Source organism: Pantherophis guttatus, chromosome 8, assembly GCF_059756535.1.
Source record: "Pantherophis guttatus breed Tessera chromosome 8, ASM5975653v1, whole genome shotgun sequence".
NCBI classification, from domain to species: domain Eukaryota; kingdom Metazoa; phylum Chordata; class Lepidosauria; order Squamata; family Colubridae; genus Pantherophis; species Pantherophis guttatus.
In genome coordinates this window covers 70,516,854-70,532,047 of record NC_142070.1, presented here as the reverse complement: position 1 = coordinate 70,532,047, position 15,194 = coordinate 70,516,854, and the positions used below count along the sequence as shown (strand labels likewise).

The window sequence follows — 15,194 nt, the reverse complement described above, 5'->3', positions numbered from 1 at the left end:
CTCAACAGTTTAAAAAGAAGTTTTTCAAAAGTTTTAAGAATTGAGGAGAAACAGGTATTAGGGAAACACAAATCAAAAGCTAATTTCGACATCCTCCACTTTGGAGCATCTTTGGATACTGGCCTATGAACTCAAAAGAATAACAAATACAATACAATAGGTATCACTGACAATGGAATGGGAATAATGCATTAAAATTAGCAACTGATTATTTTGGAAATATATAAATGTAGAGGGTAGCGAGAAACATAGCTGTTTCTGAAAATAATATAGCTGTGGCAGAATACTACAGATATGCAACTTGGCCAACTTGGTTGATGCTTTTCTTAAGCAGCATTCTTATACGATGAGCACTCTTGTTTTACAATCACATGAAGTAAAATAAAACAGGAGATAGTCAAATTATAAATCAAATATTATATTACTAAGGTAAAGTAAAACATTCTGATTATAACCCAGTTTGTGGGGCAATAAGCTGACTTTGTATAAATATACAAAAGTATGGAGGCTATTGCTTAACACATTGTAAGCCGTCCTGAGTCTTCAGAGAAATTTAATAATAACTATGGATAGGAGCAGAGGCACTGTATGGGACTCCTTAAAAAGAAGAATACATAATTGAATTGTGGTGACAGCTGTTATTATGCATACAAGTTACATTTTCCTTTCTGCCCAGAGGATACTTGAGGCAACTAATAATAAAACATGAACAGCTACAATCTGAAATAAACAATTACAATCACTATTAAATAATTCAAACTGAAAAGATCAGCGAAGATAGGAGAAGGACGGAGTACAATTCCCAGTGGGAGGGCATTCTTTTACTTGCCTGGGGAGGCTTTTTACTTTGATCTGTCAGTTTGCTTAATTTTAAATAAGAAATTAATCTCCACTGTTTCTTGGTTTTTTGAATGCTGAGATGAACTTCCTGTTGCTTATGAATGTCTACTCTCACTCATCACTGCCTACCTGTTTGTTTACTCACTGTGTTTATTGTGTTTGCTCCTAAGCAATCAGAGACTGCAGAAGTTTTCAACCTCTAATTCATTTTCTTCTTTGCTGATTCAATCCACTGAGGCCACAAGCCCCAACTTTATGCTCTCATTTGACTTTTTTCTTCTCTCACCACGATGTGACTTATGACTTTCAAAATAGTAAAAAGCATCCAAACTCCCATCCTAACTATCATCCCTCTTTCTCACTCACCACCTCATAAGAGCCATTTCTTCTTGACAGAGTGAAAATACCTTAAACTACAGTAATTTATTGGATAGGGTAAACTTGAAAGATGGCAGTTATTTAGACTATTATTTCAATTTTGAGAGTATACAATTTCATATTGATTCTAAGTGGCTTACCATTAAAAAACAAGAGAAAAGAACATATATCAAAGAAAGACAGTATACCTCATCAGAAGACAGGACCAAAAACAAATAAACAAGCAAACAAACGGGATTCAACCATGATCCTAATCTATTGCAGGCTAATTCAGGTCACTGCCACAGTTCAGTCCTCACTGGTTCAAGGTTGACTCAGTTTTCCATCCTTCTGAGGTTGGTAAAATGAGGATCCAGATTGTTGGAGACAATATGCTAACTCTGTAAAACCACTTAGAGTGCTGCAAAGCACTATGAAGCAGTGTATCAGTCAAAGTGATATTGCTATTGCTAACCCAAGCCTTGAAAAAAAAGCCAAGTCTTTTAACATTGTGTGAAAAATCAAAAGGGTGAGAATGATGCCCTTCTCTGGGGGATATCATATTATTGAAGTACTGAAGTACATAAGGAACCCAATAGCCTAAGGAAGAAGCCATCCTCAGCTTTCCTAGGACAGCCAAAGAATGGATTTCCACTCTCAATGTGCCATCTTCACCATGGTTTTTCATGTCAGAAACCACAAATCTAAAAATGAGTTCTCACAGGAAACGCTCTTTTACACTTTGTTCACTATCTATCTATCTATCTATCTATCTATCTATCTATCTATCTAATCTATCCATCTAGATCTATCTATCCCTCTCTCTCTCTTGTTCAATTTGGCAATGCCTGATGTGTGTATATACACATGCATTTAATAAAATATGTAAGTGTGTTATTTAGCTAAATTAGCAAAAATTCTGTCATTTTATAACCTATTAATTAATCATACACTTTGTTCTCAATTAATACCAAACATAATTGATTCTTAAATTGTAGGTTAGAACTCCCAGGAAGAGAACATAAGCAGCCGAGGATACTTGCACAGATAAAAGGGGTGTCAAAACTTGCTCTTGCTTTGCCTAGGCAACTCTGCAGTGTGAATAATATCAAAACTTACTAGGCATTTTATGGCCCTGCTTTGTTCTCACTTTGCCTGGGTAACCAGGCAACGGGGTTGCACAAGCAAAACACAGAGAAAGGGCCAGTCCTGAGTTTTAACAGCAGACCCACTTTGAGTATACCTGCAGAAGTCCTGTCAACTTATTCGTGACTTTTATCAAAACAGGGCTCCCGCAGGGTTTGTATAGGCAAAGCAGAAGTGTTGTTAAAAATCCCCCCTTGCTTTGCCTGTGCAGGCTTGTGTAGACAGAGCATTAAAGTGCAAAATGAGTTTTGAAATGAGTGGATCTAACAGTCTGTAAAGCCATCTGCTATCATTATTTATTTATTTTTAAATACATTTTTTTTAAAAAAAAATATTTAAAGTAATTAAATAAAAATGTTATTTTATATTTATTCACGCACAAACTTATTATTTTGTCTGTGTGTTTTTTAGCTTCAACACCAGCATTGCCACATCATTCTTAGATGGAATGCACTCCTTCCCCTTAGAAATTTGTGTACCCCTGTTTTAAAGAGAGATTTTATTCTTTGACATCATTGTGTAGGAGCTGTCTTCTTCTTTCACGGTCTTAGTACCAATTTGATTTCTTCCAGGAAAAAGAGCTGCTACTGGGAAACAACGCAACTGTCTCTCAAAAAACCTTACTACTACAAAGCCAGAATACATATTACTGGATTTGCCCGTGAGACCAAACTTTTACCTACCAGAAAATACAGGTGAAAAACAATAAAGCTTCCCTCTAAATCAGGGCTTTTTAAACCTGGGTAAATTACTCAAAATTCAGTAAAAGAGGTTGGGTAATGCCCAGAAACCCATCACAACAGGGACATTTAAGCTAATTTAAAAAGTTATTCCTGCATTGAGTAAAAAGGACTTTCTGATAAGCAGTTTTGGGTAACAAAGGGAAATATTTGGGAAATACTGCTCTAAATAATGAGAAAGGACTTTATCTGTAATCTGCCAGAGCATAACAAACAGGAACTGCTTTAAACCACTAGGATTTTGTTGTTTATTTTGGTATGTAATTTTGTTTACTTTTTTACATCATGATCTTATGCCATATGACAGACAATTTTTGGATAATAGTATTTTAAAATCATTTGCCAACCAACTTGAGGAAACAACCATATGACATACTTAGAATCAAAGCTCTCAAACCCAGATAGTAGAGTATGAAATTTCTTGAAATGAAACCAATTCTACAGGAATGCAATATTCCAAGCAATATAAATGTATATTGTGCTTAAAATACTTTGCCAGGTAGTAAAATCCATGATAATTTATTGAAGATTATTATGCTGGGCTGTGACCAAAAAAAGATTTGATTGATTGAAGAATGAAGTTAAAAATGAATAATAAATGCTCACAGCAATTGAGCTGTACATACAACACTGAGCTTGATTGTTTTCTTGCAGGCACTTCATTACCCAAACTAGGTAACATCCTTAGATAAGCAGTGATGATGTTACCTAGTTTGGGTAATGAAATAAATTTTCTCCTTTATTGGTACATACAACACTGAAAATTACAAATTATTGTTTTATTGCCTGCAAATAAGCTTAGGGTAATTAAATGGCATAATATGATAAACAATTTTAAAAGTCTCTGTTTAAACTTTATCTCTATTACCCAAATATTTGTCTTCATTTCTTCATATGTCTTTCAACTTGGTTTTAAGCAATTGATAACCTGACATGGATTCAATAGGATTTAAATCATAACTAATATTATCTGGAATGCCACTTTCTTGAAAGGAGATTTATTGACCAGGGATAGGTCATTTTGACAGAGGAACCTATGTTTTGAGTGTATTCTGAGGGATGTTCACTTTATCTGTAACTTCAGCTGAAAAAAACAAAGGTTTTTTACCAGGATTTTGAGGGATGCTATTAATCTCCCGTAGAACATTATTCTGCTTTTGTTTGTCATTTGTTGCTGATGGATGGGGTTGTTGTTGTTTTGCTTTTTCAGTTTTGAAAAATTTAATTTCAAAGTTTAATTTTATTTTTTTGTTCTGAAATTAGGTTTTCTGTTGTTATGAACTTTGTGAGCAGTCTCAGTAAGAATGAAACTAGATGACAACAAATATTGATAGCAAATATTCTAACAAAGATCAGCAAACTGCAAGCAATGGTATGTCATGTGACACCCTATGGAAGTAAAAATTGGGTCTTGAAAAAGCAGGAGAGAGAGAATATTAATGCTTTTGATGTTGGAGAAGGCTTCTAGCAAATACATGGATGACTAAGAGAACAGACAAGTAGATCATTAAACAAACAAATCAACCCAGAGTTCTCAGGGACAAATGATAAGGCTCAAACATACTTTAGGCAAAATACCCAGCTGTAAGCAATCAATTAATATTCTAAACTATTTCTAATTCTAAAAATAGAATGATTTTTTAAATTTTTTGTGCAAACTAGAATAATGTATCTGCAGATCTAAACCCAAACCCAATCATTTTTTTTACAATTCATATTCTTAACCATTAATTCTAAACAATTTTTCCAAAGATCATTCCCAAAAAAAAGTTCTTTGAAATTTACTACCATTTTTCCCATTGCATCTAAGAAATAATGGAAGATCCAAACTAAACCTGGAACCAGTTCCAAATAATAAATTATTTTTGTGTTCAACATGCATGTTTACTTTATAACTTTAAAATTAAAGTTAAAAATAAAATCCATAACATTTTAAGTCTTTAGTGATAAATTTCCAAGCATAAGATTTATTCAACTTCAGACATTTGCAACTTTTCTATTTATGTTTGCCAGTGGCTTTAGTTCTCAAGTTTCTATTTGGTAAGAATAGAAGAATTTCACAAATTGATGTGACCATAGCAACAAACTAATTTGCTAGATCTAAAAACTTACTGAGTTCTTGTAAATGAAAAGACAGCCTGGTCATGTATTTTAAGACATTCAAAGAAATGAGGAAGTCAAATTATACTTCTTATAAAAAATGAATGCCTGTAGAAACAGCTCCTGGGCACCGACATTAATGATCTGCCAATTATTCTTCCTTCTACCATAATACTTTTAGTTTCTTTGGAGTTCTAATTTGATCATAGCAGGCAAGGCTTTATTTTTAATTTGAAAAATTAAAACTTAACCAAAAGGCATATATGTTCTTCATTTCCATTCTTTAATTAAATGATTTAATTACCACTTATGTTCTTTAATTGAATATAAACCTAACTTTAATCCTGTTGTTCTTAATTTGCCCACCTGCATGATCCTGTAACCTTAGCCCATAAAGGGATGCACCAAGGAGAGGCTGACTTCCTATACAGAGTATAAAAAAAGATACTCAGATATTTTGTTTCCCCAAAAATAAGACCCAACTGGAAAATAAGCCCTAGCATGGTTTTTCAGGATGCTTGTAATTTAAGACCTACCCCAAAAATAAGCCTGAGTTAAGACAGTCAACAAGTTGGATGGATTTAGTACTGTATTTCTCAGAAAATAAAACCTAACCGGAAATAAGCCCTAATGCGTCTTTTGGAGTAAAAATTAATATTAGACTCGGTCTTATTTTCGAGGAAACACGGGTATCTGAAAGGGAGAGAAAGTACAGTCAAATTAAGGGAGCCATACATAAATCATCACACATTACAAATGAAAACTAATTGTTCAGTGTTGGAAGATGAATGCTTTGTCCCAGCCTTCTAGAGATAAGTTAGCCCTTCATAAAGCTATATTTATGATGATCTCAGAATAAATAATATATAACTTCCTAAAATATATGTTGGCCATTTTCCAGATAAAGCCAAGATGCCTTAGTGCAAAAAAAAATTCCAATACTGCATTAAATGATTATTTAATTAAATATTAAAAACAATTCCAGAGGGTTTAATTTAAAAATGGTAAAATAAAGCTAAGATTGTGAGAATAAACCAAGTCTATTTGTTTTGCTTTTATTTTTATTTATTTTTATAAAGAAAACCACAGAACCTGATGGGATGTATAAATTATGAGTGGGAATAAAATAATATGAAAGAAATCTGTACACATGTTCAAAATATAAAAGTGTAATAAAGTTCAACTAGATTTGAAATAGCAAATGGCAGAATTAACACATTTTTAATAATATATGATAAAGTATAAAGTCCTAAATGACCAAGCTGAATATTTCTGCAGAAAAGTCCCATTGGATTTAGTAATAGTTTTTCCTTGGTAAATGACCGTAAGACTGCTATTTAAAAAGTTGCAGATGAATGCATGGGAAAACTAATAAATCAGTACTGATATTCTAGAACCTCAGTTTTATAATCTCCATGCACAAGAGGCTGAAGACTAATACTAAAGAATATTGCTCTTATGCTCCAATGGTGTGTTTTGTTTTTGGCCGTGGACAATATATAATCAACTGGTAACAGAACAAACAATTCTGATCTAATGGAACCATTGTTCTGGCCTAGCCTAATGCTTATTTTTTTTATAATCCTTGAATTATATTCATTCATGTTCACTATTATTCGTACATTGTTACATTATTTATTATACTTGAGAATGACATTGAGCATCCACAGCATTCTGTTGCCCAATCTTCAACAAAAATATGCTTTAAAATTTACAGTGTTAAGTACAGTACAGTTTAGCAACTATGCTAAACAGAAGATAGCAAGAAATAATGTGGTTATATTGCTTTTAATAATTCATATTATATTGCTAAACAGATATATATATTTCAAAATTTTGACAGAAACATGTAATAGTTGTAAAGATACACAATAGCAATGTTGTTCAATAAAAACATTGACATAAATTCTCAACCCTCCCCAGGAACTCTGAACACAATGTAGTACATTCAGAATTTTTACCTCTTCCCCTCTCCCCTTTAAGCAAACACTCATAATAAATAAAATAACCACAGTAAATAAACCAGTCATATTACACAGCTAAAAGTTCCTAGCATCTTCTACTTTATTATAGTGAATTTTACTTTTTATCCTGGTCTTATTATTCAAAATGTAGTCTCCAAAATGGCAAATAGTAAGCGTGGCTGTTGATGCAAGAAAAATAGGTCACCCAACTTTTAATCATCTTTAAACAATATTGTTCGTTCAAAACAATATGAAGATTTGTAATATGACCAAGCTTCCAATTTCACCAAGGCTTACAGCAAAACACAGTACACAAGAGAAATAATGGGATCAGATTTAAGGAAGCTGAGAGAAATAGGGTATTTCTGTTTTACTTGCATTGCTTGAAAATTGCTTTTAATCCTGACTACAGTTGTCTTCAACGTACGACCACAGCCCAAAATTTATGTTGCTGAGAAATCTGTTAAGTGAGTTTTCCCCATTTCATGATTTTTCTTGTCATATTTGTTAAGTGAATCACTGCCAGTTTTTAAATTAGTAACACAGTTGTTAAGTGAACCTAATTTCCCCATTGATTTGCTTGTCAGAAAATTGCAAAAGATTATCACATAACCCGGAGACATTGCAACCGTCATAAATATGAGTCAGTTGTCAAGCATCCGAATGTAAATTACGTGACCATGAGGATGCTGCAATGGTCGTAAATGAGAAAAATGATCATGTCACTTTTTTTAGTGCCATTGTAACTTTGAACGGTCACTAAACAAACTGTTGTAAGTCAAGGACTACCTATATTATGTTCTATAACTCTAAAGTACTAGACACCCGAATTCATTATCATTAATGAAACAAGGTAAAGTGTACTGTTTTGCTTTCTGACATATGAAAATATTTTAATATATACTGACATTAGTGTCCAGTAATTTGTCATAATGCCTTTGAAGCTTGGAAATTAGCCTTTTATGAACCTAGTTATACCTGGATGGGAGGACACTGGAACATACATACAGATGGGAGAAAGTCTTGGCTCTGCAGTGTACAGAACAGCAGAAATATTTATGTATTTTTTATTTTATCTGAATTCCACCTTTATTATTTTCAAAAAATAATTCAAGGTGGTGAATGTGTACAACACACCTTCCTCCTCCTATTTTTGGCACAACAACAAGCCTGTGAGGTGAGCTGGGCTGGGAGAAAGTGACTGACCTAAAGTCCTCATATAAACCATACAAGTTACACTTCATTAATCTTCAAGCTATGCTCATCCTCAGGATTTTTGAAAGCATCCAGACAAAACTTCACACCCAAATACAGGTAGTCCTCAACTTACAAGTTTGTTTAGTGACCTTTCAAAGTTACAACGGCACTGAAAAATGTGACTTATGACCGTTTTTCAATTACGACCATTGCAGCTTCCCCAAGATCATGGAATCAAAATTCAGTTACTTGGCAATGGATTCATATTTATGACCATTGGTGTGTTCCAAGATCACGTTTGCAACCCTTCTGACAAGCAAAATCAGTGCTTGTCCAGGTTCATTTAACAACCAGGTTACTAACTTATCAACTACAATGATTCACTTAACTAACTGTAGCAAGAAAAGTTGTAAAATGGGGCAAAGCTCACTTAACAAATGTTTCATTTAACAACAGAAATTTTGGGCTCAATTGTGGTTGTAAGTTGAGGACTACCCATACAAATAGGTTATTATTTAAAGAGGAGCATTTAAAAGACACTTTTAAGCAAAAGAGACAGCATTATGTGATAGCTGGTTCTCTATGAACTCATATATTGTAAAGGGTAACAATATATAGCTGAATTCCGTAGCATTTATGTTCCCACCTTCCTATCCATACAAGAGGAGTCAAGTTATACTACACCAGATTTCCACTGTAGGAAAATTTAGACACATACATATAAAAGCACAACAAGATTAGAGGAAGAAGGAGCAGGAATTATTATAGAGGAGGGCCATATTACTAAAGGAATGCAGCTGCACCAAGAAGTGAGGACATATTATTGCTGGCAGTACCTATATCAAGCCTTGCAGAAGAGAGGGCAGGCAGGAGTCCTAACTATGGGCAATAAATAAATCAACAAATAGGTGTCTGCTTCAGAGTGATCCAATGCCCTAGATCAGTGGTTCTCAACAATTTTGGTCTCGGTACCATTTTATTGTACAGGTAGTCCTCAATTTACAACAGTTCGCTTAGTGACTGTTCAAAGTTACAACAGCACTGAAAAAAGGGACTTATGACCATTTTTCACACGACGGTTGCACCAGCCCCATAGTCAGGTGATTTACATTCAGATGCTTGACAACATTCATGACGGTTGCAGTGTCCCAGGGTCATGTCTGTGATCCCTTTTTGCGACCTCCTGACAAGCAAAGTCAATGGAAAAACCAGATTCACGTAACAACCCTGGTTAGTAATTTAACAACTGCAATGATTCACTTAACAAATGTGGCAAGAAAAGTCAAGTAAAGTGGGGCAAAAGTCACTTAACAAATTTCTCGCTTAACAACATAAATTTTGGGCTCAATTGTGGTTGTAAGTCGAGGACTCCCTGCATTAAAATAACACAAAGTCTACACAAGAGCTTTAGTTTAAGGGGGGGAGGGACAGGGGCAGGTTCCAAATCCCGTCGCTACTGGTTCACTCATGCGCACGCGTGGTGCTTCTGTACATACGCAGAAATGTCTGGGCGGGTGGGCGGAGCCTCCTGCCACCACTACCGGTTTGCCCGATCCGGGGGAAACCGGTAGCAACCAACCACGGGGTGCGGTGGGGGGTGGGGTATACCTATCGATATTTCTTGTGTTAGAAATTTTTTTAAAAATTTCAAAATATAGTTAGTCCTCGACTTACGACCCACAAGTGAGCCCCAAATTTCTGTTGTTTGGCGAGAGAAATTTGTTAAGGGAGTTTTGCTCCACGCTATGACTTTCCTCACCACGTTTGTTAAGCCAAATCACTCCAAGCTGTTATATTACCGTGTTTCCCTGAAAATAAGACCCTGTCTTATATTTTTTTTGAACCCTGAAATAAGCGCTTGGCCTTATTGCCATGCGCTCAAAAGCCCGATTGGGCTTATTATCAGGGGATGTCTAATTTTGGGGAAAACAGGGTAGTAAGATGGCTGTTAAATGAACCTGGTTTCCCTTATCAGGTCACAAAAGTGGGGGGGGGGGGTAGGGTTAGGGTTGGTGGGGAGAAAGGGAAATCACATCATACACACACCGGACAACTGCAACCATCATGTGAGTCGGTTGCCAAGCACCCAAATGTAACAGTAACAAGAGTTGGAAGGGACCTTGGAGGTCATCTAGTCCAACCCCCTGCTCACGCAGGAGACCTGTACTAGGGATTCGAACCACCAAAGATCGACAAGCTTAGTGTCTTTGCCACTGAGCCACCTAGTCAGGGATAGAACGTAAACTACGGGGAACGCTACGACGGGTCGTAAGTGTGAACAAGGATCAGAAAAGTCACTTCCTTCCCCCCCCCCATGCGCTGTTGTTTAACAGTAAGAGTTGGAAGGGACCTTGGAGGTCATCTAGTCCAACCCCCTGCTCACGCAGGAGACCTGTACTAGGGATTCGAACCCATCGACAAGCTTAGTGTCTTCGCCACTGAGCCACCTAGTCAGGCATAGAACGTAAACCACGGCGAACGCTACGATGGGTCGGAAGTGTGAACAAGGATCAGAAAAGTCACTTCCCCCCCTCCCCCCGCACTGTTGTTTAACAGTAACAGAGTTGGAAGGGACCTTGGAGGTCATCTAGTCCAACCCCCTGCTCATGCAGGAGACCTGTACTAGGGATTTGAACCCCCCATCGACAAGCTTAGTGTCTTCGCCACTGAGCCACCTAGTCAGGCATAGAACGTAAACCACGGGGAACGCTACCATGGGTCGTAAGTGTGAACAAGGATCAGAAAAGTCACTTCTCCAACCCACCCGACCCCTGCGCTGTTGTTTAACAGTAACAAGAGTTGGAAGGGACCTTGGAGGTCATCTAGCCCAACCCCTTGCTCACGCAGGAGAACCTATACTAGGGATTCGAACCACCAAAAATCGACAAGCTCAGTGTCTTGGCCACTGAGCCACCTAGTAAGGCATAGAATGGGACGCTACGACAGGTCGTAAGTGTGAACAAGGCTCAGAAAAGTCACTTTCCTCCCCCCCCAACCCCCACGCTGTTGTTTAACAGTAACGGAGTCGGAAGGGACCTTGGAGGTCATCTAGCCCAACCCCCCTGCAGGCGGAGGAGGCCTGTGCTAGGGATTCATTCGAACACGCCGAACTGCCCACCGACAAATAAACTTCGGACGGCCACTAAACGAAACCGCCGCAAAGTCGAGGACTTGATTTCTGTGAGGGTTTCTTCTCAGGCTAACCTCTTATGGAGGAAAAGTCCAGCCACCTTTCTTTCCACAAGAAGAAGAGGACGAGGAGGAGGAGAAAAAAAAAAAACCTTTCCCCGCCTGCATCCCTGGAAGAACGGACTCGGGGAGGTCGTTTGAGGGCAACCCCGCCGCGCCCACAAGGCGGCGGGGCGAGAGAGTGAAGCGAAGCGGCCGGGATCCCCCTTCCAGCTTGGGAAGCGCGGCTGAGGCGGCGAGCGACAAGCGGGAACCCTTAAGCAGGGCAGGGCAAGGAAGGCTTTGCCGCCGGCTTGGCTCTCCGTTATGAAACCGCCGTCCCCGCCTCGCTATGGAGCCCAAGCGGCGGCGGCGGCGGCGGCGACGACGGGAGTGGCCGGGCTGGGTAGCGAAGGGAAGGGAGAGAAGGGCTCCCCCCAGAGGGCCTGAGCGGCGTCCACCGCGGGTCATCTGAGGCCTTCGGGAAAGGATGGCGGGGCCGGAGCTCATAGCCCTGCGCCAACCCTGCCTGCCTGTCAAAAGTTTTACCTCAGCCCCGCTCTCCTCAGAGCCGTCTTCCCGCCCTGGAGGACGAGGATGCTGCTCGGTCTCTATCAAAGGGGCGGCGACGGTTGTTTCCCTCAGCTTTCCCCACCCACCCCCGTCTCCGCGCGCTCGGGGTGGGGTGGGGGGGCTTCTCCTCACTCTGCCTCCCGTTCCTCCAGGCCGCAGCGTCCCAGCTCTTCCCGCCCAATCCACGAGGGCGGCTCGCCCTCGTTTCCTCAGAAGGAGTCAAGCGACGGCGGCAATCTTCCCAAGGCCTCAGCAGGCAACCTTGCTTGTCACCGCGCATGCGCCACCCTGGCACTTACCGGCAAAACAGTAGCCGCCGTCGCCGCCAAAACCTGGGAAAAGCTTTTTTTTTTTTTAAATCCCTTGTGCGCGTGCGCTCCTGGCAAAACCCGCAAACGGGTGAGAGCCCCCTCCCTCCCCCCCTCAGTCTCTTTTTTTTTTTTTCCTCCCGCCTCCCCCCTGAATGTCCCTTTGGAGGCTACTACGCATGCGCCGTGAGCGCATACTCCAGCCCAAGGCTGCCCAGGGTGATTCCCGTTCGTCAAAAGCCGAATAAGGACAAGGGGTGCCTTGCGCCTGCGCCGCCGGAACGTTTTTTTTAGTAGAACGGAACCTACTGCGCAGGCGTCCTAGCCGAAGCCCGCCTGACCTCAGATTACCTCGTTTTGGAACCTGGAGCCTCTAGGGAGGAAACGAAGGCGAAATAAATAAAAGGGCGCTGCGAGAAGACTTCGGTGCGCGTGCGCGGGATTGAGCGCTGGGAGAGAGAGAAAAAAAATAGGATTGAATTTATCCAAAGGAGGAGCCGCTTTAGCAAATGGGATTATTGCAGGCGCCTTTAAAAGCAGGGGAGGCAGGGCTGGGGAATGCACTAAAATAACCGGTCTCCAACCTTGGCCAATTTAAGACTTGTAGACTTCAACTCCCAGAATTCCCCAGCAAGCTGACTGGAGAATTCTGGGAGTTGAAGTGCACAACTCTTAAATTTACCAAGGTTAAATCAACTCCTGATGCTAAGGAACCTTGTTTATAGTGGAGCCACTTTAAAAAGCTGGCAAGATGCCCGTGGCACTGAAGGAAGAAATATCCTTCTGGGTTCAGCTCCAAGTGGGGAAACAGACACTGGAAACATGGAGACTGCTTGGAAAGATGGTTTAATGGTGGACAGGATCACATGGCTTGAGTTCCTGAACAGAAAAAAAAGAGCCGAGATACAGCGAGTCCCCGGGTTTTATGCTTTCTCTGGCTTTGAACTGTTGGAAGAAACATCCTTCTAGGTTCTGCTCCACGTGGGGAAACAGACACTGGAAACATGGAGACTGCTTGGAAAGATGGTTTAATGATGGACAGGATCACATGGCTTGAGTTCCTGAACAGAAAAAGGGCAGATGCAGAAAATCCTCGGGTTTTTATGCTCTCTCTGGCTCTGCATTTCTTGGGGTCCCAAAAGAGTATCCTGATTGGTTGTCAGACTCCCAGGGGGTGAGGGTTTTAGCTAGCCTTGCTGGCTGATGGTCACATGTGGTGAGTTTCTGCTGCTATTATGTAGAGGTCTAATCCTATCTTTGTTGGATCTTTGGCAATTCCTACTTTGGCTCTGCCTGAAGGAGGTAGATCTTTGTTATGTAGAATAGACTGGCCCAAGCTTTAATGGCCCATTGACAAAGGGTGAGGGCAGGAAGATGGGAGCTGCTTCAAAACATGCTTATCCCAGGGAAATATAATATTCTGCCTTTTTCATATTTCCTAAAAAATTTCACTCTTCCAGGAAAGGGGTGGGTGCTAACTTCCTACAGAACTTCCTGGGGCCCAGAAAGTGCATCCTGATTGGTTGTCAGACTTCCAGGGGGTGGGGGTCTTAGCTAGCCTTGCTGGCTGATGTAATCTTCCCAGGTGCCATGTGGTGAGTTTCTGTCCTAGATGGGTCCTATTGTGTTGCAGATGAGTTTCAAAGATTGAAAGATTCAGTTTCTGCCTCTGGCCCATTGACAAAGGGTGGGGGGCAGGAAGGTGGGAGCTGCTTTGTCTTTAAAACATGCTTCTCCATTTCTCATACAGGGAAACATAATATTCTGCCTTTTTAATATTTCCCAAAATATTTCATTCTTCTAGGAAAGGGGCGGGTGCTAACTTCCTTCAGCACCTTGAAGACAATATAGCGCAGGGGTCACCAACCTTTCGGACCTCAGGGACCATTAACTTCATAATTTTAAATCCCACGGACTACTAATATGATCTGCCTAATGACTGGCTGGGTGGGCATGGCTAGGTGGTCATGTGACTGGGTGGGTATGGCCAACTTGATGTCACTCATGCCAGCCTCTACTTGCCCCTCCCCTCCCACCCACTCCTCGCCTGCCCACCCGGGCCCCAACAGGAAACAGTTGCTGGAGCTAAGCAGCCACCATGAGAAAGAGTTAGCTCAGTTCAAATTGGATCTGACGAAGAAGAAGAAGGCTCAGCAGAAGCACCTCACTCAGGACTAGGAGCATAGGCTTTCCAAGCAGAGAGAAGACCTGCAGGAGTGCAAGGCCAGGTAGCGGCACCTGGAAACTCAACAGGCTCATGGTCAGCTAGTTCCAGGCCATGATGCACTCCCACTGGAACAAGGCCCTCCAGTTCTTCGCCACCAGCGGCACTTCCCTCCAGCCTTCGCCAAAAGCCCCGTACCAGGAGACCAAAGCAGACCCCAAATCGGAATTTCTGCCCCCCTCCAACCTGCACAAAAGACCCCGAAGAGGGAGACTCTCTGCAGCAACACAAATGTTCATTGCATGTATCCATCCCAGGGGCCCTAGTTTGAGTCCCCCTGATTTAGTGCAATATAAAAAATTGCAAATAATTTTTCTGCGGACCACCAAAATTTTTTCATGGACCGTCAGTGGTCCATGGACCACCAGTTGGTGACCACTGATATAGAGCACCCAAGAAGGCATCTGAGAGCAGGAAGCAGAAAAAAGAAAAGAAAAAAAGTTCATTTCTCTATCTCTATCTACAGTTTTACTGCTTAATCGTGGGTTCCAGGATATTTTTTTTTAATTCACAATTAAAAAAATGAAAAATCCTTGTTCTAGAACAGGGGCTTCTCAACTTCTCGCCATCGCACCTC

General features: G+C 40.4%; 1 protein-coding gene across 9 annotated transcripts in view; it reads right to left on the bottom strand.

Moving 5' to 3' along the window:
• The window catches only part of CLOCK (clock circadian regulator), a 42,599-nt gene extending 29,959 nt beyond the window's left edge, over positions 1-12,640 (bottom strand). For 3 of the 9 annotated variants that reach the window (XM_034411367.2, XM_034411370.2, XM_087874940.1), the window contains exon 1: positions 12,218-12,376. The gene's annotated coding sequence lies outside the window, so the exon portion shown is untranslated. Of the gene's footprint in view, positions 1-12,061 lie in introns of all 9 variants that reach the window. The other 6 variants (XM_034411368.3, XM_087874943.1, XM_034411369.2 and 3 more) reach the window with 5 other exon arrangements.
• Between the last annotated feature and the right edge of the window lie 2,554 nt (positions 12,641-15,194).